A 21,486-nucleotide genomic window follows, 5' to 3' on the forward strand; every position below is an offset into this window, starting at 1 on the left:
GGACTGTGAAGAAAGCTGAGTGCTGAAGAATTGATGCTTTTGAACTGTGGTGTTGGAGAAGACTCTTGAGAGTCCCTTGGACTGCAAGGAGATCCAACCAGTCCATTCTGAAGGAGATCAGCCCTGGGATTTCTTTGGAAGGAATGATGCTGAAGCTGAAACTCCAGTACTTTGGCCACCTCATGCAAAGAGTTGACTCATTGGAAAAGACTCTGATGCTGGGAGGGATTGGGGCCAAGAGGAGAAGGGGATGACAGAGCATGAGATGGCTGGATGGCATCACTGACTTGATGGACATGAGTCTGAGTGAACTCCGGGAGTTGGTGATGGACAGGGAGGCCTGGCGTGCTGTGATTCATGGGGTCGCAAAGAGTCGGACACGACTGAGCATCTGATCTGATCTGATATATATAAATATAAATATATGGGTGTGTGTATTCTTTTTCAGATTCTTTTCCCTTACAGGTTATTACAAAGTAGTTCCCTGTACTATGAGTGAGTCCTTTTAGTTGTTTATCTGTCTTTTATATCGTTCTTATATGTGGTAGTGTGTATAAATTCATCCCAAACTCCTCATTTATCTCCCCTCTGCTATCCCCTTTGGTATCCATAAGTTTGTTTTCTGTGTCTGTGAGTGTATTTCTGATCTTTAAATAAGTTCATTTATATCATTTTTTTAAGATTCCACATATAAGTGACTTCATATGATGTTTGTCTCTCTGCCTGATTTACTTCACGTAATGTGACCATCTCTAGGTCCATGCATGTTGCTTCCAGTGGCATTATCGCATTCTTTTTTATGGCAGAAGGTGATCCTGGATAACGTCAGGTATCAGCCTGCTTCTTCTTGTTCCCTGCTGTGTGCAGTAAGAACAGAATGGAAAAATGGGGAAACTCATATTCATGTTCTTTGAGGTACAGCCTAGAAATCTTTCTGTTCGATGTTATATTAATGGTAACTTTGAATCAAAGGGTAGAAGTGCCGTTTTTCAAGTAGCCATCTTCCCGGGCACTTCCTGTTCTGCCTTTTTTTGGGTGTCGATCTCCAGCCTTTGAGATGATTTGTTATCTCTGCATGGAAACTCTCTGTGCTTCTTCAGTCACCTTGTCAGAGCACCAACCCACTTATTTCTCACTTCTTATTAAATTTGTTGATTGGGTATGAAACATGAATATCCGTCAAGTGTTCTCGCTAATACATTTTTCCTGCAGTTCCTGCCAAAGCTTGCCTTTTTTTTTTTTTTTTAAGTCAGAAGCTACTTCTGGGAATTAATTACCAAGTTCTCTGGGGAAGTTAGTCAAACCTGTATCAGCACACTTGGATGGCTCTGAAACCCTGGTGTGCTTCAGCGTCTCTACTGGATTCTGAGATCCATGAGGGCAGAGATGGTTCTTCCTCTCATTTTTTAAAAAATAAACATTTATTTGTTTGTTTACTTGGCTGTGCCAGGTCTGAGTTATGGGATGCGCGGAGTCTTTAGTTGTGGCATGTTTGATCTAGTTCCCTGACCAGGAATTGAACCCGGGCCCCACTGCATTGGGAGCAGAGAGTCTTAGCCATTGGACCGCCAGGGAAGTCCCCAGAGATGGTTCTTATTGGGAAGTATCCTGTGTTTCTAGAAGGAACACAAAATACATGTTTGTTTAACAAAATAAATGTTGGCTGCATTCAGATTCTAGCCTGCAAAAGGACATTCAGAATCTAGGTGCAGAGAGCATTAAAAATACAGCTTGTATGTTGTCATGAGAATGAGTTGTTTCTAGGGTTTGCAGGTCAGGGAACTTCCCCTGAGGTTTCTGTGCATGGACTTTTCGTAGTCTGTCTCATGTGCTTTACAGAGTTCATTCGAAAGCAGCTGGGGGAACAGAGCTGTGTGGCCCGGCGCTTCCCCCACCCCTGTGTCTTCCTCCTGGTTCTGTCCGTCACCCACCTTACCAGCCTGACCCCGTGTCTGTGCTTGGCGTTCACACTGCTTGACACTCTGCCCTGCTTCTAACCCTGCTTGGCTTGTTCACCTGAATCTGATTTTCTGGTTTGAATCCTGGTTGCTACTTGGAAATGGATCTCTCTGGCTTCCGATGTTAGTTCAGTAACAGTCTTTCCTTCCAATTTTTTTTTGTTTTTTGTTTTTAAGCCCTTGTTTTCACTTTGTCTGGCCCCAATGAACCCTTAGTTGACTGATCATTAAGAAACAAACTCACAGGTATAAAGAACAGATTTGTGGTTGGTGGGAAGGTGGGGTGGGTGAAGGGATGGATTGGAAGTTTGGGGTTCTCCGATGCCATGTTTTATAATATATATAGAATGAATAAATAATAGGGTCATACTATATTGCCCAGGGAACTATATTCAATACCCTGTAATAAACCCTAATGGAAAAGAATATAAAAAAAGAATGTCTCTGTGTATGTGTGTGTGTATCTGAATCACTTTGCATAGCAGAAATTAATACAATGTTGTATATCAGCTACAATTAAAAAAGAGGGGGATTTCCCTGCCCGTCCAGTGGTTAAGACTCTGTGCTTCCACTGCAGGGGGCATGGATTTGAACCCTGGTGGGGAACTAGATCGCACATGCCAAGCACACCCAAGAAAAAAAAAAAAAAAAGAATTGCCCAAACCCAGGCTCTCAAAGGGTCTGATGATAACATTTAACTGTATTTGCCAATTATTGGCTTTTGAAAATATTAATTCCTGCCATGACCAAAAACGTGATGGCACTTAATAAATGATGTGCACCATTTTCTCATGTATTCCTTTGCTTCCTTTTTTCCAGGCAGCATTTGATGCTGCTTGATCAAGGATGACAAGCTTGTCCACAGTGTGTTGGTGTGAGCGTATGACTCTGGGATGATTCAGTTTGTCTGTTAGCGAAATGTTCATTTTATCCACGATGGAACAAAATTGCCCATAAAAGAGCATTCAGATTGTCCTTATGCTTCTCCAAGGGACCAGATTCACTTCTGCTTGCTAGGAAGAATGTTGGTAAGCATTGCCAAAGTGAAATGTCATGGACATATAATGACTTGTCATGGGATAAGTCAAATATAAATATCAAATGATCCAATTGTGGAGTCAAGGAAGCTCAAGAGAATATGTTCCAGCCAGCTCTGTTTTAAAGTCAAGGGCATGAGGGCTTAGATGGTGAAAAGAGTTGCCCAAGACCCACCCCAGAGCTGACAGGCAAGGAGCCTGGCCTGAGTTGGGCTTTCATAATAACAGGTATACAGAGCCAATTGCTTTTCACTGCTGTCTTATATGTTGATGGACTCTAACTTTAAATAAGCCAGAGGCAGGAGTAGAGCCCTATTTTTTTTAGAAAATTGCAATTGTCTTAGTTTCACTGACCCATTTGGGATCCTTTGCCTTCTCTTACTGGAGTATAGTCAATTAACAATATTGTGATAATTTCAGGTGGACAGCAAAGCAACTCAGCCATACATATACATATACCCATTCTTTCCCAAACTCCCCTCCCGTCCAGGCTGCCACATAACACTGAACAGAGTTCCCTGTGCTATATGGTAGGTCCTTGTTGGTTATCCACTTTAAATATAAAAGTGTGTACATGGCCATCCGAGACTCCCCAACTATCCCTTCCCCAGATTCTGCCCCCCACCTCCCGGCAACCGTAAGTTCGTTCTCTAAATCGGTGAGTCTTTTTCTGTTTCATAAATAAGTTCACTTGTATAATTTCTTTTTAGATTCATCATATAAGGCATGTCATGATATTTATGATATTTTTCCTTCTTGGTCTGATTTACTTCACTCAGCATGACCATGTCTAAGAAGCTACTTCTGGTCATTGAGACTCATGCGTATCACAGACAGCTTGGGACCTGGGTAGAAATCAGAGGAGCTGGATTTTATTTCCCACTTTGGCTTTTGAACACTTGTGATGCTGTGATTTTTAATAGGAAACATGCATTTTGTCTTTGTCCCTAGAGCTCCCAAATATATATTTAGAACTCCTTAAACCCTTGGACTTTCCCAGGTGATAATAGTGGTAAAGGTGTCTTGATATTCAGAACAAGCCCCTTTGAACCACAGCTGAGCTTATGTAAGTGAGAAGATCTTTGGAAAGCATCTGGAGCCTGGGGGCTGGTTGACAGAGCAAAACCAGTCCTGTGATTGGAGGGTTAGACCTTTCCACCCCACTCCCTTAACCTTGAGGGAGAGGAGAGGGGCTGGAGGTTGAATCCATTGCCTATGGCCAGTGGTTTACTCAGTCATGACAATGTAATGAAGCCTCCACATTGCCCCAGAAGGACTGGGTTTGGACAGCTTCTGGGGAGTGTTGGGAGGATGGCACCCTTGGAGAGCTCATGGCAGAAGCTCTGGGCTCTTTCTTCATGCCTTGCCCCGTGCATTGCTTCCACTCTGCTGTTCCTGAGGTACATACTCTGAACCAGCATCTAGTAAGTACAGGTGACCCCTGAACAATGAGTTCAAACTGTGTGGGTCCGCTTATATGTGGACTCTTTCAATAAATACTCTAGTACTGTACAATCTACACCTGCGATTGGTTGTATCCTCGGGGGCAGAGTTGCAGGTAAGATGGTCAACTCTGGGACTTGAGCATCCTCAGATTTGGGTTTCAGGGCAGGTCCTGGAACCAACCCCCTGTGTCTTTCAAGGGTTAACCATAAAATATTTTCCTGAATTCTGTGAGCCCCCTAGCCAATTGATCGAACCTAAGGAGGGGATCGTGGGCTCCTTGGATCTGTAGCAGGTTGGTCCGAAGCACAAGAACAGCCTGGACTTGGGGTTGGCATCTGAGGGGGACAGGATGTAGGTAGTGCAGTCTCGTGGGACTGAGCCCTGCACCTGTGGGATCTGACGTCATCTCCAGGTGTCAGAGTTGAGTTGTAGGAAGCCCAGCTGGTGTTGCAGACGATTGCTCGGTGGAGTGGAAGGAACCCACGCACGCAACATGGAAACTGGAATCAGCATTCTGCCAGTGCTTCAGCCTTTGTGAGTCATTTCCACTCTGCTCACGGGTAAAATGAGAGGGTTGGGTGTGTCCCTCTGTAGGATCCCTCCCAGCTGTCTTATTTCTGTGCTCAGGCATCCATGCAGGGTGAGCCTGAACAGCGTCTCCAGCATCGCAGGAAGCACAGCCCTCAAGTCCTCAGGTCCCTCCCTTGAGGGTTTTCTCAGCTATGTGGACAGGCTGGTAGCTGCCCTGTCTCCTCTCTCAGGGTCTGTCCTGGTCAACTGGTCATTGGAATCAGCTTGGGTTGCATATAAGAGAGAAGTCTTAAATGGTAGAGCTTTAAACAAAATGGTAGCCTCGAAAAAGGCGAAGCTTATTTATCTCCTACCGAGAAGGCTGGAAGATAGGGAGGACATAAACTCTCACCCCAGAACTCTTTCTCAGGGCTCCCTCATGCAGGTGATTGTTCTTACCTTCTAAACAGAAGAAGGGAATTCCTTTCTAAATAGATGAAGTCTATGGGAGAGAACTTTCCAGAAATCAGATTGTGCATCCTTTTTGTCTGCATCTCCTTGGCCTCAAATAGGCACCATCTAAGTCAGAGGGCGGTTGCTACTGTTCAGTTCTTTTGCCTTCAGTCTTTCCCAGCATCAGGGTCTTTTCCAGTGAATCAGCTCTTTGCATCAGGTGGCCAAACTATTGGAGCTTCAGCATCAGTCCTTCCAATAAATATTCAGGGTTGATTTTCTTTAGGATTGATTAGTTTGATCTCCTTGCAGTCCAGTAGACCACGTTTTGCCAGAACTCTCCCCTATGACTCGTCCATCTTGGGTGGTCCTGCACAGCATGGCTCATGGCTTTGTTGAGTTACACAAGCCCCAAGGCTGTGATACATCAAGGGACAGAGGGCTGTTGGGTAGTTAGTCTTTTAGGTGGAGTGGAGCGGAGTATACCCTGTAGAAAATCTGTGGTTATAAGGATGAGCTTGTTTCATCAGTTTCTTTTGCTGCCTTCATTTGACTCTGGCTTCAAGGACTAGAAGGCATTGGGCCCTACTTCCACTGTTCCTTGTGGAGTTTGTGGAGATAGGATGGACGTGGCCTGTGCTCAGCTTGCCTGCAAGATCATCTGAAATGTGTGAACTGTTTGCTTTATCTTAGGGTATGGTGATCATGTGGAAGATAGATTTTACATTCTGGTTAAGTATATTTCACCAGCAAGTCTTTGCTTGTAGAGACTTTTTGTCCGTTTGAGTAATTTTTATGTTTCTGGCAATTTTTAAAAACTCTCCATGTTCATTCACAGTGTTTGTCATTTGCATCTTTCTTGGTTTTTCTTGATGAGTTTTCCCAGGGGCTTGTCTGTTTCTTGTCTCTTCAAAGAACCCATATTAGCTTTGGTTAATTCCCTCTGTTGCTTATATTATCTTTTTCCCTTTATGTTTATATACATCATGATCATGACTCTGCATCATGTTCATGACTTGGTGACCATGAAGGCGCAACTACAGCTGACAGCTAAATATTCAGCACGTGTGCTCAGTCAGTCAGTCGTGTCTGACTCTTTGCAACCCCATGGACTGTAGCCCGCCAGGCTTCTCTGTCCATGGAATTTTCCAGGCAAGAATACTGGAATGGGTTGCCATTTCCTTCTCCAGGCACAACTACAAGCCTACAGCTAAATATTTAGCATGTGTGCTTAGCCGCTCAGTCGTGTCTGACTCTTTGCAACTCTGTGGACTGTAGCCTGCCAGGCGTCTCTGTCCACAGAATTTTCCAGGCAAGAATACTGGAGTGGGTTGCCATTTCCTTCTCTAGGGGGTCTTCCCAACCCAGGATCAAACCCATGTCTCTGGCATCTTCTACATTGGCAGGCAGATTCTTTACCACTGCGCCACCTGGGAGTCCCATACACACACACACACACACACACACACATGAATGTATTATTTATAAATATATGTAATATAATTATATTAATTTATAATTATATAAACATATATATATATAAAATATACATAAGTAGTGCTCAGTCGTGTCCGACTCTTTTGCAATCCCATGGGCTGTAGCCTGCCAGACTCCTCTGTCCATGGGATTTTCCAGGCAAGAATACTGGAGTGGGCTGCCATTTCCTACTCCAAGGGATCTTCCTGACTCAGGGATTGAACCCATGTCTCTAGTGTCTCCTGTATTGGCAGGTGAATTCTTTATCCCTAGCACCATGAGGGAAGCATATAAGTTATATATAACATGTATTATTTATAAATACTTTTATATTTGTACATATATTTATACATATAAATATATATACACTTATAAGTAATACATTTGTATATGTTTACATATACTTCTGCATATAATACATTCGTATTATATGTGTATTTTTCTCTGTGCTGTTGGTCTCGTTCTGCTGTACTCATTTATTTATTTTCTGGCTACAGGAGTGGGAGTTGTCACGCTGTCTGTGGGGTGGCTGCCTCTGGAGATGTTAGGGCAGAGAAACCCGCAGTCTGTTAGACCTGGCAGGGAAGTGTCCTTCCTCTCCGCTTCCCTGTAGGTAGCCTGAGAGCAATGATTTTCTGCTGTTTTTTGAAAAGCAGCCAGACTATATATAGCACTCTCCCGGAAGTGGGCCCTGAGCAGTGAAGTAGGCACAGTTTCGTTGTGCTTTCCCATCCCCTCCTCAGTGTCTTCCATGGTCAGTTCTTATTCCAAAGGTATTTTAGGGATTGCCAGGATCTCTAAACTTTTTAAAAAGCCATGATGATATGGCGGTCACGGAAGTGGGTTCTAAGCTCAGGCTGGGTTCATTATCTGCCTGTCCAAGCTTTGTGACCTTGGGCTGGTTCTCTGCGCTCACTAACCCTCCATTTCCCCATCAATAAAATGATGTTATTAATAGTCCCCGCCTCAGGGGTTGTTAGGAAAGTTAAACGAATGTGAAGTTTTAACATACTGCTCAGTCAGCTCCAACTCTTTGTGACCCCATGGACTGTAGCCCACGAGGCTCCTCTGTCCATAGCATTCTCCAGGCAAGAATACTGGAGTGGGTTGCCATTTCTTCTTCCAGGGGATCTTCCCAACCCAGGGATCAAACCTGGGTCTCCTGCATTGCAAGTGGATTCTTTACCATCTCAGCCACCCGGGAAGCACTTATTGGGGACTTAATAAAGGCCTGTTTGTTTTGGTGGTGGTGTGGTTTTTTTTTTTAATGAAATAAGACTATACATGTGATTATGCATTTTCTGCATTTTCTACATCTCTCTGCCTTCTGCAGACTTTGAGATTTACTTTCTGTAATTTATATTCTGAAAATAACCTATCATTAGAAGTGTAACGACAATACTCTTTTCAAGGAAATCTTCCCCCACTTCTTGCCAGACTTAAAAAAAGGTTGCCTCACTTCTCTGAACCTCGTTGCCCTACTGCTGATTAGGGGCAAAGCCATTTCTCCAGAATCCTACGGAGACCTCTGTCCCCACCTCCTGCTTCTTTTCCTGGAAGCTTGTTCCTGTGCAGGCACCTGGTTAAGTCCTCCCTGAGGGAGCCCCGCAGTGACTCTAGTAGAGGATCTCTAGTAGAGGACAGTGATTTAGCCACTGAAGGATTGGGTGTTTCATCGTGGTATTTTAGGCATCGCTCCCTCAGCATTTTGAAGGTGTAAGGAATGAACTTCCTTGAAATATCAAACATCACCTCAGATGAAACTCAGGATCTCAATGAAATGTGAATCCAGACCCCATCAGAAAAGGAAGGTTTATCCTTTTGAGAAGCCAGCGTCGGCTTGAGCTTGGAAGGAGGAACAGGAGTAAGTCTTCCACCAAGTCTGTAGTAAGCCTTTGGCTGTATTAGCCCACAGCATGTGGGGCCAGGAATCTCATGAATGGAAGGTTCTGAGCACGTCTGCTGTTGTAAAAACACTGGGGTCAGCCAGATAGAGGAACCGTGTATACAGCAGCTGTATCTTACCCCTTTCTTTTCCTGCTTTGCCCTCTGCTAGTTGTCATGGGGCTGTGGAATCCCCCAAGCAGAGCCGCCCCCTCGCCACCACTTTGGTGCCCAGAAGGCAGGAGAGTCCTTCTGGACTAGGAGAGTCCATGTGGCACTGCCTGGGGTGTAACTGTTTCAGCGGGGATCCTGCAGGTGTGCAAGGATTCCTTTCACAGCTCTAGCATCAGGTCAAATAAAGCAGCCCTCCAGGCCCCTTTTCCACAGTTGAAGCTCTCAGCCTGTGATACTGTGATTTGTAATAAAAATATTTGTAATGAGGAATATAATATTTATAATAAGAAATTTAGTCTTGGTTTTCTTTCTGGCACAGAACTTTTAAAACTCTTGGAATTTCCGAAATAATGAGAGCTGTAAAGGTATCTTCTTACTTTTTAGCTTGTTGTGTGAATGAGGTAACTTTGGGATGGCACCTGAGAATGGGGCTGGCTGCCGGGGGAACCAACCCTGTGATTAGAGGGTGGGAACTTTCAGCCCCACCCCTAATCTCTGGGGAAGAGAAGAGTCTGGAGGTAGTATTGACCATCACTGGCCAGTGAGCTAATCAGTCGTGCCTGTGTAATGAAGTCTCCATGAAAACCCGAAAGGCTGGAGTTTAGAGGGCTCCCGGGCTGGTGAACGGGCAGAGGCTCTGGGCGGGGCAGCGACTAAGAGCATGGAGGCTCTGCATCCTTTCCTCACCTCTCCTGTGTGCTTCTTCCATCTGGCTGCTCCTGAGTTCTGTCCTTTTATGGCAAACTGGTAATCTAGTGCAATTGGAAAGAAGGAGAAAGAGAAGAGATTACGTTACCAAGAATAGGAACGAAACAGGAAATATCACTGAGAACGTCTGGGTTGATCCCCACAAGCAGTTTCAGAGTTGTGTATTCCCCCAGTAATGGGAATTCTTGTTTCTTCCTCCCTTACATCTCCTGATCTCTCACTTGCCTGCTAACCTCTCAGGCTCTCTTCAGTCCTTCCATCTGGGAAATGATGGGGTTGGGTGGACAGCACGTTCTTGCTCTTGACACATGAACACTTATTAAAGGTCTGCAGAATGGTCGTGCTCACAGAATTGTTTTAAAGGTCACTGAGTCCAATTTCCTCACTTAACAGATGAGGGAACTCAGAGAAGCTGAGACTCTTCCCTGGAGAACCAACGGCTTAGCCAGAAGCCAGGACCCCTGCTTTCGGATCCCATTACACCTTGTTTCTGAAATTCCTTGACCTAGTTAAGTGAATTCACTCTTGTCACGCACAGGTATTTTCCCCGAAAATTTGTAAGATCTAATGTCATTCACTGAGCTAACTCAAAATATTGCATCTCAACACGAGAACTGACATAACATTTACATGTCTTCTTCTACTAAGTGTATTTGCATAAAATAGAATTATTATATTATTTCAGTTTCTTCCCATTTTACCTCTCAATAACAGTCATTTTAGTACCAAAGAAGTAGATGGTTCTAGAATCTTCTCAAAGCTATTTCTAAGACCAAGAAAGCTGGATATAACGTGAATCCTTGAAAACTATGGAAATTTTTCATTAAAATATACATCCTTGGAAAACCAGCAAGGACATATAGTATAGCACAGGAAACTGTACTCAATGTTATGTGGCAACATGGATGGGAGGGGACTTCGGGGGAAAATGGTTACATGTGTATGTATGGCTGAGTCCTGTTGCTGTTTACCTGAAACTATCACAACATTGTTGATTGGCTATACCCCAATACAAAATAAAAAGTTTAAAGTCTGAAATAAATAAATATATATATATATATAAAATCCTGGAGGATTCTAGAGAGAATCCTATCTGAGTCCAGGTCCCTTATTTTTTATGTGGACTAGCATGGTGAACCATGGTGACCGTTCTGGTTATCTAAGAGTGTGGTATAACAAACCAGCCCCACTCTAGTGGTCTACAATAACAATGGCATGGCATGGCTCAACTCATATGAAGCTGTGAGCCATGAGTCCTTCGTTGGAAGGACTATTGCTGAAGCTCCAATTCTTTGGCCACCTGATGTGAGAGCCAACTCATTGGAAAAGACCCTAATACTTGGAAGATTCAGGCAAAAGGAGAAGGGGGCAGCAGAGGATGAGATGGTTAGATAGTATCACTGACCTAGTGAATTTGAGCAAACTCCAGTAGAGAGTGAAGGACAGAGGAGCCTGGCATGCTGCAGTCCATGGGGTCACACAGAATTGAACGTGACTTAGGGACTGAACAAAGTCACAATGACGTTTTCTTCATGAATCTGCTCTTGGGCAAGGCTCAGAGGGTTCAGCTCATTTCCCTTGCACTCGATGTCAGCTGTGGTGGTTCAGATGCTGAGGCCTGCTCACCTATCTGGTGAGCTTGGAAAGGTCTAGCCCCCCACCTCCGCCAACACACACACACCAGCCCCTAACCTTGAGAGCATCATTGGAGCCCTTGTCTCCGCAGCTCACAGCATCAGCCTGGACCACGGTCTGCCTGGCTTCACTTGTGGCTGCACCTCTACCTGGGACCCTTCACAGTGTGGCTTGGAAAGGACCCCAGAAGAGAGGCCACAGGCCCCAAAATCAGTATTTTGTCTGGATGGGCACACTTTTGGAATACCACTGATCATGGCAAAATAACATCTTATTGGTCCCTCTAAGCCCTGCCTGACCAGCACTGCCAAGAGCAGGAGGCCAGAGGAGTGTAAACCCACAATTGTGGCCCCGGTCCTCTTGCTGTAGTGAATTGTGTCCAAAATCCTGCCCTCTGGGCCCTGGGGCCGGCCTCCCCATATAAAATCTGCCAGTCACACCGGAGCGGGCACCAGGGTATTCTGCCATTTTCAGTGTCGCAGACTGGCCCCTCTGAGAGCTGTACTTCCAAACCACTTTCCGCTGGACTGGATCGCGGGTTTATTTTTAAAACCGTGCCCAAACCATAGACCAGAAAAAGACCTTGGCCAGTCATTGAGTCCAGGCTTTAACTTCAGAGAGAATCACACTTAAAGTCCACCCCAGAGAACCTTTCTGCAATGACAGGTATCCTGGAAATTGCCCCCATGGACAGCTCGGGAATCTGTTCATCCTGAGCCAATCAATCCCTTCATGTTCAGGAAGCACATCAGGTCTTGTTCTGAACGTCACCAGACCGAGGTCTCTGACAAACACAGACCCCAAACCACGAGCAGAGGAAAGCATGAGAGTCATGCAGTGTTTGTGACTCTCTTCTGCAGCCCTGAGACCATCCTTAAAACCATGAAGGTTCACGGCACTCAGAGTTCAGTGACCACGAAGGGGTGGAGGTAGAAGACACAAAATGGGCTTCTGTGGGGTCTGCCGGGGAGGCTAAACCAAGTGGCATCGCCAGGGCACTTAACGATGGAAATTTATTTTCTGCTAATTTCAGAGGCTAGAAGCCCCCAAACCACGGTATCCATGGGGTTGGTTCCTTCTGAGGCCCCTCTCCCTGGCTTGCAGACAGCCGTCTCCTCCAGGCGTCCTCATACAGTCATCCCGTATGCAGATCAGCGGCATTAATCACACTCAACAGTTTTGTGCTACCATCACCACCATCCATCCTTCCAGGGAAGTCCTCATCTAGCAAACCTGAAACTCTGTATCCCTGAAACAGTAACTCCCCTGTAACCCCTGGTAACCACCTTTGCAATACATTTTACAATACTTACACTGTGACTGGAAGATGCACAAGCTGGAATCAAGATTGCCGGGAGAAATATCAATAACCTCAGATATGCAGATGACACCACCCTTATGGCAGAAAGTGAAGAGGAACTAGAAAGCCTCTTGATGAAAGTCAAAGAGGAGAGTGAAAAAGTTGGCTTAAAGCTCAACATTCAGAAAACGAAGATCATGGCATCCAGTCCCATCACTTCATGGGAAATAGATGGGGAAACAGTGGAAACAGTGTCAGACTTTATTTTTGGGGGCTCTAAAATCACTGCAGATGGTGATTGCAGCCATGAAATTAGAAGACGCTTACTCCTTGGAAGGAAAGTTATGACCAACCTAGATAGCATATTCAAAAGCAGAGACATTACTTTGCCAACAAAGGTCTGTCTAGTCAAGGCTATGGTTTTTCCTGTGGTCATGTATGGATGTGAGAGTTGGACTGTGAAGAAGGCTAAGCGCCGAAGAATTGATGCTTTTGAACTGTGGTGTTGGAGAAGACTCTTGAGAGTCCCTTGGACTGCAAGAAGATCCAACCAGTCCATTCTGAAGGAGATCAGCCCTGGGATTTCTTTGGAAGGAATGATGCTAAAGCTAAAACTCCAGTACTTTGGCCACCTCATGTGAAGAGTTGACTCATTGGAAAAGACTCTGATGCTGGGAGGGATTGGGGGCAGGAGGAGAAGGGGACTACAGAGGATGAGATGGCTGGATGGCATCACTGACTTGATGGATGTGAGTCTGAGTGAACTCCGGGAGTTGGTGATGGACAGGGAGGCCTGGCGTGCTGCAATTCATGGGGTGGCAAAGAGTCAGACATGACTGAGTGACTGAACTGAACTGAACACTGTTCACTGTAGAAGAATTGGAATATTTAACACAAGGGAAGAACACAGGGCTCACAGCACCTTGACATATACCTTAGCATATTCCTTTTGCCTCTGAGTTGGGGCTTCCTTGGTGGCTCAGTGGTAAAGAATCCACCTGCCAGAGCAGGAGATACATGTTTTATCTCTGGGTCAGGAAGATCCCCTGGAGAAGGAAATGACAATCCACTCCAGTATTCTTGCCTGGGAAATCCTATGGACAGAGGAGCCTGGTGGGCTACAGTCAGGGTAAGGAGTTGGACACGACTTAGTGACTAAACAACAACAGCATCCATATATGTGTGTGTGTGTGTGTGTGTATATATATGTTTTTTACTCCATGTACTGGTTTATGGCTTCTCCTTGCTTAATCTATCAGTACCTTTGCATGTCAAATATGTCATCATTTTTAATACTTAGCTGAAAGTCCATCCATTTAAACAATTCCTTTTCATTTTGGGGGGCAGTTCTTTGGATCTTTTCCAGTATATCCATGTTCCAAAGGGCCAGAGACAAAAGATTAAGTATAAACGTAGACCTCCATTCCGGAGAAGGCAATGGCACCCCACTCCAGTACTCTTGCCTGGAAAATCCCATGGACGCAGGAGCCTGGTAGGCTGCAGTCCATGAGGTTGCTAAAAGTCGGACACGACTGAGCGACTTCACTTTGACTTTTCACTTTCATGCATTGGAGAAGGAAATGGCAACCCAATCCAGTATTCTTGCCTGGAGAATCCCAGGGACGGGGGAGCCTGGTGGGCTGCCATCTATGGGGTCGCACCGAGTCGGACACAACTGAAGCGACTTAGAAGCAGCAGCAAAAAGCAGACCTCCATTCAGCTCTGATAACTTTCTTACAGTTCAGTCTTTGTCTACATCCTCAGTTATTTCTTCAGGAAGAGTTCCTCCTTTTAAGTTACCTGGAGAAAGAAACATTTTCTCTATGTTCAGGCTTTGAAAAGATATGCTTATGACTGAGACGTTTTGCTGCGTACCTGAAACTGTCATATCGTTGTTAATCAGCTGTGTTTGTGTGTTAGTTGCTCAGTTGTGTCTGTCTCTGTGACCCCAGGTTGCCTTCAGTGAAGATCGAACTATTTCATGCTTCCAACAGCTGTGGGTCAACACACCTACGTTCCCTGACTCAGGTAATCTTGTCCCTTAAAAACTAAAATAATAGGTGGATGTGGCTTCAAAAAATCAAGTTGTAGAGAAGGACTTATCACGAAAAGGTACCAGCCCTGTTACTCTGATCCCATGCCCAGGCCTGCTCTCTGAAGACAGTTCGTTGTTTTTTTTTTTAAATAACTTTTATTTTTGGCTGTGCTGGGTCTTGGTTGGTGCCTTCAAGCTTTCTCTAATTGTGGCGAGCAGGCTTCTCATCGTGGTGGCTTCTCTTGTTGAGGAGCAAAGACTCGAGGCACAGACTTCCATAATTGTGGCACAAGGGCTTAGTCACCCCCGCAGCCTGTGGGATCTTCCCAGACCAGGGATTGAACCCTGCGTTGGTAGGAGGATTCTTAACCACTGAGGTGTCAGGGAAGGCCATGGAGACAGCTATGGCTTCTGTATTTAATTCCTGAGTAACTTGTCTCCACATCTGTAAATAACATTCTTGTACTGTTGGTTCTTTTACACACACACACACACACACACACACTCACTCCTTCCTGCTGGGGAGATGTCCCCACATCTGTAAATAACATTCTTGTACTGTTGGTTCTTTTACACACACACACACACACACACACACACACACACACTCTCCCTCTCTCTCTCCTCCCTCCCTCTCTCTCTCTCTCTCTCTCTCTCTCTCCCCTCCCCTCTCTCTCTCTCTCTCTCCCCCCCTCTCTCTCCCTCTCCCTCCCTCTCTCTCTCTCTCTCTCTCTCTCCCCCTCTCCCTCCCCTTCCTGCTGGGGAGATGAGGTTTTGATTCTATGAAACCACCTGCCTCCTCCTGCATTACCATTTTTGAAATTGTTAAACCGCATTTTACATAAGTTTAAATCTCTCTACAGGTGCCACACGTGGTACAGTTTCTCCTGGATGGCTTTGGTGAACCTGATTCACCTCTCTTTCTCAGCTCTTTTCTTCTCCCTCTTTTTCCTTTCTTTTCCTTCTTTCCTTCCTCTTTTTCTCTTTTTCACATCTCAAAGACTGATAAAATTTACATTCGTTCTCTCCTGCAATCCCCATAATTACATACTCTGTGCTTTGATCATGGGTTGATTCTAAAAGTCAAGTCAATTAAATACTTCTTTTGTAGCTACTTAAATATTGTTCATTGCAGAGCCCAGTAACATGTCAATAATATTTCATGCTGTGTGGTTCCAACATAAGGATATCTACTCAGATCACGGAGACTTTGCCTAGTGCCAAGGTTAAATGACTACTCTTCTGTTATGTTCTACAAATGAGTTGATCATGCATCACTTTACCTCAATTCATATTTTTTTGATTCATATTTGAATCCTGTCTTTCTTGGGCACTTTTCCTACAATTTCTTTGGGATTATCTTGTTTCTTCTTAGTGGGAGAATCATATGCCTTCATACCTTCCAGCTTACTAATTCCATCTATTATCTCATTTGCTCTCTTCATCTTCGAGGCCACTGAGTTGTGACTTGGATTTACTGCTCACCAAGCTTCCTGAGGGGCTGACATCCTGGGATTTCCTCTTCTGGTCTCAGGTTTATTTCTGTCATTCCTTGCTGGATTGAAGTTTTATCCTTATTTTTTCCCTGGAGTGCATCCTTGAGTTTTCTCAGAAAGAGAGGTAACCTCCTTTTCTATTTCTAAAACTGATTTTATTTTGCCTCTGTTCTTGACTGATAAGTTACCATAATAAATTTTTTTTTAGATTGAAATGAATTTTCACTCAGAACTTTGGAATTGGTCTGTGGTAGTCTATCGTCAATTATTTCTGATAAATTCTGCTGATGGTCTGATTGTTGCAACTCAATACCTTCCTCCTCTCTGACAGCCTGTTAGGATCTCTTTGTTTTATTGTGTCCTTCACAGTCCAGGCACTAGCAGTTTGAGGGCTTGGGTGTCTCTTTCCCTCTAGGAATTTTCCTCTCTCTGACTAGTTTCCCATTTTCCATCATTTTCCCCTGGAACTTCTATAGGGCTTACTTCCAGAAATCTCTCTGGTGTTCTAATTGTTCTTATTTTCATAGCTTTCTATGTTTTTAATAGATGTCTTTTTCTTCTTGAATATTTCAGAAGAAACTAGTTAATAAGGTGTTTTCTTTCTCAATTTAAGCATTGTCTGTGCCTTGTTTTGAAAATATAGCTTTGTCCTAGCATTAGAATAACTTGGCCACGTGTGTCTCCTCTTATTCCCAAGAGGTGATTTTCTTCTTGTTAACCTACTTCTCTTTAGTTAGTTGCCTTTTCTTGGTGCAAAGGGAATGCCTTTCATGGTTGCTCTGCCAGTTTGGACTGTCTCCCTTGTTTCTGTCTGGCAAATCCTACCCAACCCTCAGTACCTGCTGATGCTACCTCCTTTGGAAGGCTTTCTCAGTAATTCTCACACCACCCCCACCCCCACATGTATTCATGTTCAGACTGGTAGTTAATGAAGATTCTCAGTGAAAAGTTAATAATTGCTATACTGATTTTAAGATGGAGAGGACTATGGACAATTTCAGGAATATCAAATAATTGCACTTTTAATCAGAATAAGATAAGCTATAGGGTGAGACCCTCTGCAGCCATTATGTTGAGCTGAGATTGTATCGAGGTTAGTAATAGAAAAATCCACTTAGAATGGCTTTGAAAAGAGTTGATTTCTCTCAAAAATAAGTCCAAGTGTAAATGCTGGGTGGAGTTGTATCAGTGATTCAGTCATGTCAGGCCAGCATCTCTGCAGTTCTCACAGTTCTCCATGATTACAAAACAGCTGCTACCACTCCTGCCATCATGTCTGCATTCAAAGCAGGAAGAGGACAAAGAGCCTGACAGCTGTGTCCTCTTCATTCTTACCAGGAAAGTAGAGCTTTTCCAGATGACTCTGAAGCATACTTCTGCTTTTGTCTTAGAGCCTAGAACCAGGACACATGGGTATTCCTAATTTCAAGAGAAACTGGGACGGTTTTGGCCTCCCACCTTCTTTGGTGAGAGATAGCAAAGCAGCAGAGGTGGGGATGGGCTTTAGGAGAGAGCCAGTTAGCAGAGTCTGCCAAAATGAGCAAGTCTGAGTAGGGAAAGCTGCTGTGCCCAATTGTATCAAAGATGGCACTGCATTTTAATGAGTGTTTATAGAGCACGTGCTGTGTCTAAGTACTTTGCTGGTGCTGAGCATGATAGGAGTTTCAGGGGCGCTTGTTTGGTGAACAAGGGAAAGTTAGATGTGCCTACAGCATAGAGTATCAGGCAGGCAGGGTTGGAGGGGATTGGTATGAAGAGCAGGAGATGCCTGGGTGTGGAAGATAGGGGCAGTTTGGGGACCTTGAGGAGATAAATTTGTTGACTCAGCAGGATGTTCTAGAGGAGAACGGGGGCAACAGAGGATGAGATGGTTGGATGGCATCACTGACTCAATGGACATGAGTTTGAGTAAACTCCGGGAGATAGTGCAGGACAGGGAAGCCTGGCGTGCTACAGTTCATGGGGTCACAGAGAGTCAGATACAACTTAGCGACTAACAGTATAATACACCAAAGCATAGTCCTGGACCCACAACATCAGCATTACTTTCAAACTTGTTAGAAATGCCAATTCTCCAGTCCCAACCAGACCTACTGAGTCAGAACTTCTGGGAATGAGCTCCGGCAATCTGCTTTAAGAAGCTCTTCAGGAGGAGGGAGTCAAGATGGTGCAAGAGGAAGTGGACATGGAGTACCTCTCCCTCTGCAGATGCATCAAGAATACATCTACAGATGCAACAGTTCTCAAAGAACACCGGCTGAATGCTAGCAGGAGCAGTGCTGATAACTGTGGGTCCAGGACTATGCTTTGGCGTTTTAGTGCTGTTAGTCACTAAGTCGTATCTGACTCTTTGCGACCCTGTGGACCTCAGCCCACCAGGCTCCTCTGTCCATTGGGTTTTCCAGGCAAGAATACTGGAGTGGATAGCCATTCCCTTCTCCAGGGGATCCTCCTGACCTAGGGACTGAACCCAGGTCTTCTGCATTGTAGGCGGATTCTTTACCATCTGAGCCATTAAGATGATGACTTAATTTAGAGTTGACTTAATTAAAAAAAATTGGAGACAATAACATCTTCTGCCTTTAAAAAAAAAAAAGTGATTGACTGTATTCACTATATTTTCTGTATACTTCATGATTGGGCATTTGAAGTCTCATTGTCTCAGGAGAGGCTGCCCCTCCCAGGCCTGGCTGATTCCTGGAGAGCACAGACAGTTTGCCTGCAAGCACATCTTTGATAGGCAAACAACCAGTCACGAGTCCATACCTCCACTCACCTGTTTTCAGGCTCCTGTAGTCCGAACACTATTCTCCTGCTTCTGAATCACCACAGGTTCAGGGACTGGACTGGTAGGGCCCCACATAGCCCAGTGCACATGTGCTCAGTGGTGACCGACTCCTTGTGACCCCGTGGACTGGAGCCCGCCAGGCTCCTCTGCTCATGGGGTTTTGCAGGCAAGAATGGGTTCCCGTTTCCTCCTCCAGGGAATCTTTTCCACTGAGCCACCAGGGAAACTCTGTAATGAGACTATCTCTGCTTAAAGGCAGCTTGCTCTGTGACTTCTGTAATGACAGCTGAGAATCACTGCTTGGCTGTCTAGCCACTAAATGTCTTTCTGTGAGGAGGCTGGAACTCCAAAGGCAGCATGTCAGGTAAGATCTCCAGCATGTCCGTCGTGAATGTTTCCTTCACTGTCATACTCCGCACTCAGGATGTGGTTGCAAACTGGTGTTATGTGAACTATATTTTTATAGATTTGGGAAATGACGAGTTGGCTAAGCCATTTGATTTCCTACAGGATGTCTCAGAGCCTTTAATACTTTAATAAGACTCTGTTAATGGATAATATAACCTTCAGTGTTTCCTAGCATTTTTTCCACAGAGCCCTTTTCTTTGGACTGTCTAATAACTATTTATTTTTTCATGGAGCACATTCTGTGACCTGACAAGCTCAAGTATGACACTGGCGACAGTCAGGACTTTTGTGGGTGGTGGTGGATTATTCTCCTAAGCCCCTAAGGAGAACAGTGCACCATTTTTAGATCCGTTTGCCCAAGGCTCTGTTTTGCATTAGTCTCTTGGTGTAAAAAATAAAAGTACATGACTTGTACTCTGGTGTCACCTACACGGTGCCTATCACTGTAGAGTGACTCACGCTCTGAAAACAGTAGTGTTCATTGTCTTAGTAGTGAACAACGCTCTTTCATTGACAAAGATGAGACCCAAATCACCAGGCTTCCTAAATTAGCATCACCTTTTCGCCCACCGCCTTGCTTGGGTCAGTCTTGAGTGCTCTGTTGAAGTGGTTCGTGTGTAATGGAGGAAGTCTCCGGCGAGTGGACAGTCGGCCTATGCAACCTCCAGTCAATTCAGTATTGATCAGTCTTCCCAGGTCAGCAAAAGATTCTAGGAGTTTCTTAAATCCTTTTGATTTCCAAATAAGTGTATGACCCCACACTTTAAGAGCAAAATTTGTCTCCAGCACAAGATCCTTTTCTTTTAAGGGAGTTTGTTGCCGCCTTATCAATCATGTAGTTACATTGTTTTGATTATTTTATGTGCAGTTGAACTGTGAGTAATTAGCTAGCAATCAAGAAGCCCTAAAACTCAACTCTTACTCTTAAAGAAAAAGTAGTAATATCTTTAAAGAAAATGTTTATAATGTCACAGTTTATATATATTGCATTTATTATATATTTATTGCATATAAAACATATGTATATATGAAGTGAAGTGAAGTGAAAGTCACTCTGTCATGTCCGACTCTTTGCGACCCCATGGACTGTAGCCCGCCAGGCTCCTCTGTCCATGGGATTCTCCAGGCAAGAATGCTAGCGTGGGTGGCCATTCCCTTCTCCAGTGTATCTATATAAACTTGTATAAGTGAGTCCTATAATCCCAGAAGACTAAAAATAAACAAACAATATTCATTAGATTCCCTATATTCTGCCTTAAATATATGTGTGTGTATACCTATATATGTATATAAATCATTTATGCAAGGAACCATTTATGCAAGTTTATGCTTAATACTTGGGGCTTTTTTTAATATTATCTTTTGTTTGATACATAGATTACCACTATTTTCATATGCATATTCTGAAACATGTTAAAGCTATGTATGTACTATACAAATTCAGAACCAGAACACTAACAATTATGTTGGAGCTACCTGTTTATCCTTTTCAAATCCCACCCGTCTTCCTTTTCTAGAGATAACCACCATTTGAAATGCATTTTCATTTTATTACATGTGTATTCATCCTGTAACAATATGTCATTTAGTAATTTTTAGCTTTGAGCCTTATGAAAATCGTATCAAAGATCAAAGTAGTCTTTTGTTTTTCCCTAGTCACAGTACTTACTAGATTCATCAATGTTGTTTTGGGTAAATTTTATTTAACTATTTTTATTAATGTATTAACATATGGTATCAGTTCAGTTCAGTTCAGTCGCTCAGTCATGTCTGACTCTTTGCCACCCCATGAATCGCAGCACGCCAGGCCTCCCTGTCCATCACCAACTCCCGGAGTTCACTTAGACTCATGTCCATCGATTCAGTGATGCCATCCAGCCATCTCATCCTCTGTTGTTCCCTTCTCCTCCTGTTCTCAATCCCTCCCAGCATCAGAGTCTTTTCCAATGAGTCAACTCTTTGCATGAGGTGGCCAAAGTACTGGAGTTTCAGCCTTAGCATCATTCCTTCCAAAGAAATCCCAGGGCTGATCTCCTTCAGAATGGACTGGTTGGATCTCCTTGCAGTCCAAGGGACTCTCAAGAGTCTTCTCCAACACCACAGTTCAAAAGCATCAATTCTTCAGCACTCAGCTTTCTTCACAGTCCAACTCTCACATCCATACATGACCATAGCCTT

General features: G+C 44.2%; 1 protein-coding gene across 6 annotated transcripts in view; it reads left to right on the top strand.

Annotated features, from left to right (window-relative positions):
• ARHGAP44 (Rho GTPase activating protein 44) overlaps positions 1–21,486 on the top strand; it is a 119,036-nt gene that overhangs the window by 38,827 nt on the left and 58,723 nt on the right. Inside the window, exon 2 of one of the 6 annotated variants that reach the window (XM_070389529.1) lies at positions 14,534–14,609. The exons of the other annotated variants lie outside the window; for them this stretch is intronic. The gene's annotated coding sequence lies outside the window, so the exon portion shown is untranslated. The remainder of the gene's footprint in view (positions 1–14,533; positions 14,610–21,486) is intronic. 6 annotated transcript variants of the gene reach the window in all.

This window comes from Bos mutus, chromosome 19 (genome assembly GCF_027580195.1).
Source record: "Bos mutus isolate GX-2022 chromosome 19, NWIPB_WYAK_1.1, whole genome shotgun sequence".
Classification (NCBI taxonomy): Eukaryota; Metazoa; Chordata; class Mammalia; order Artiodactyla; family Bovidae; genus Bos; species Bos mutus.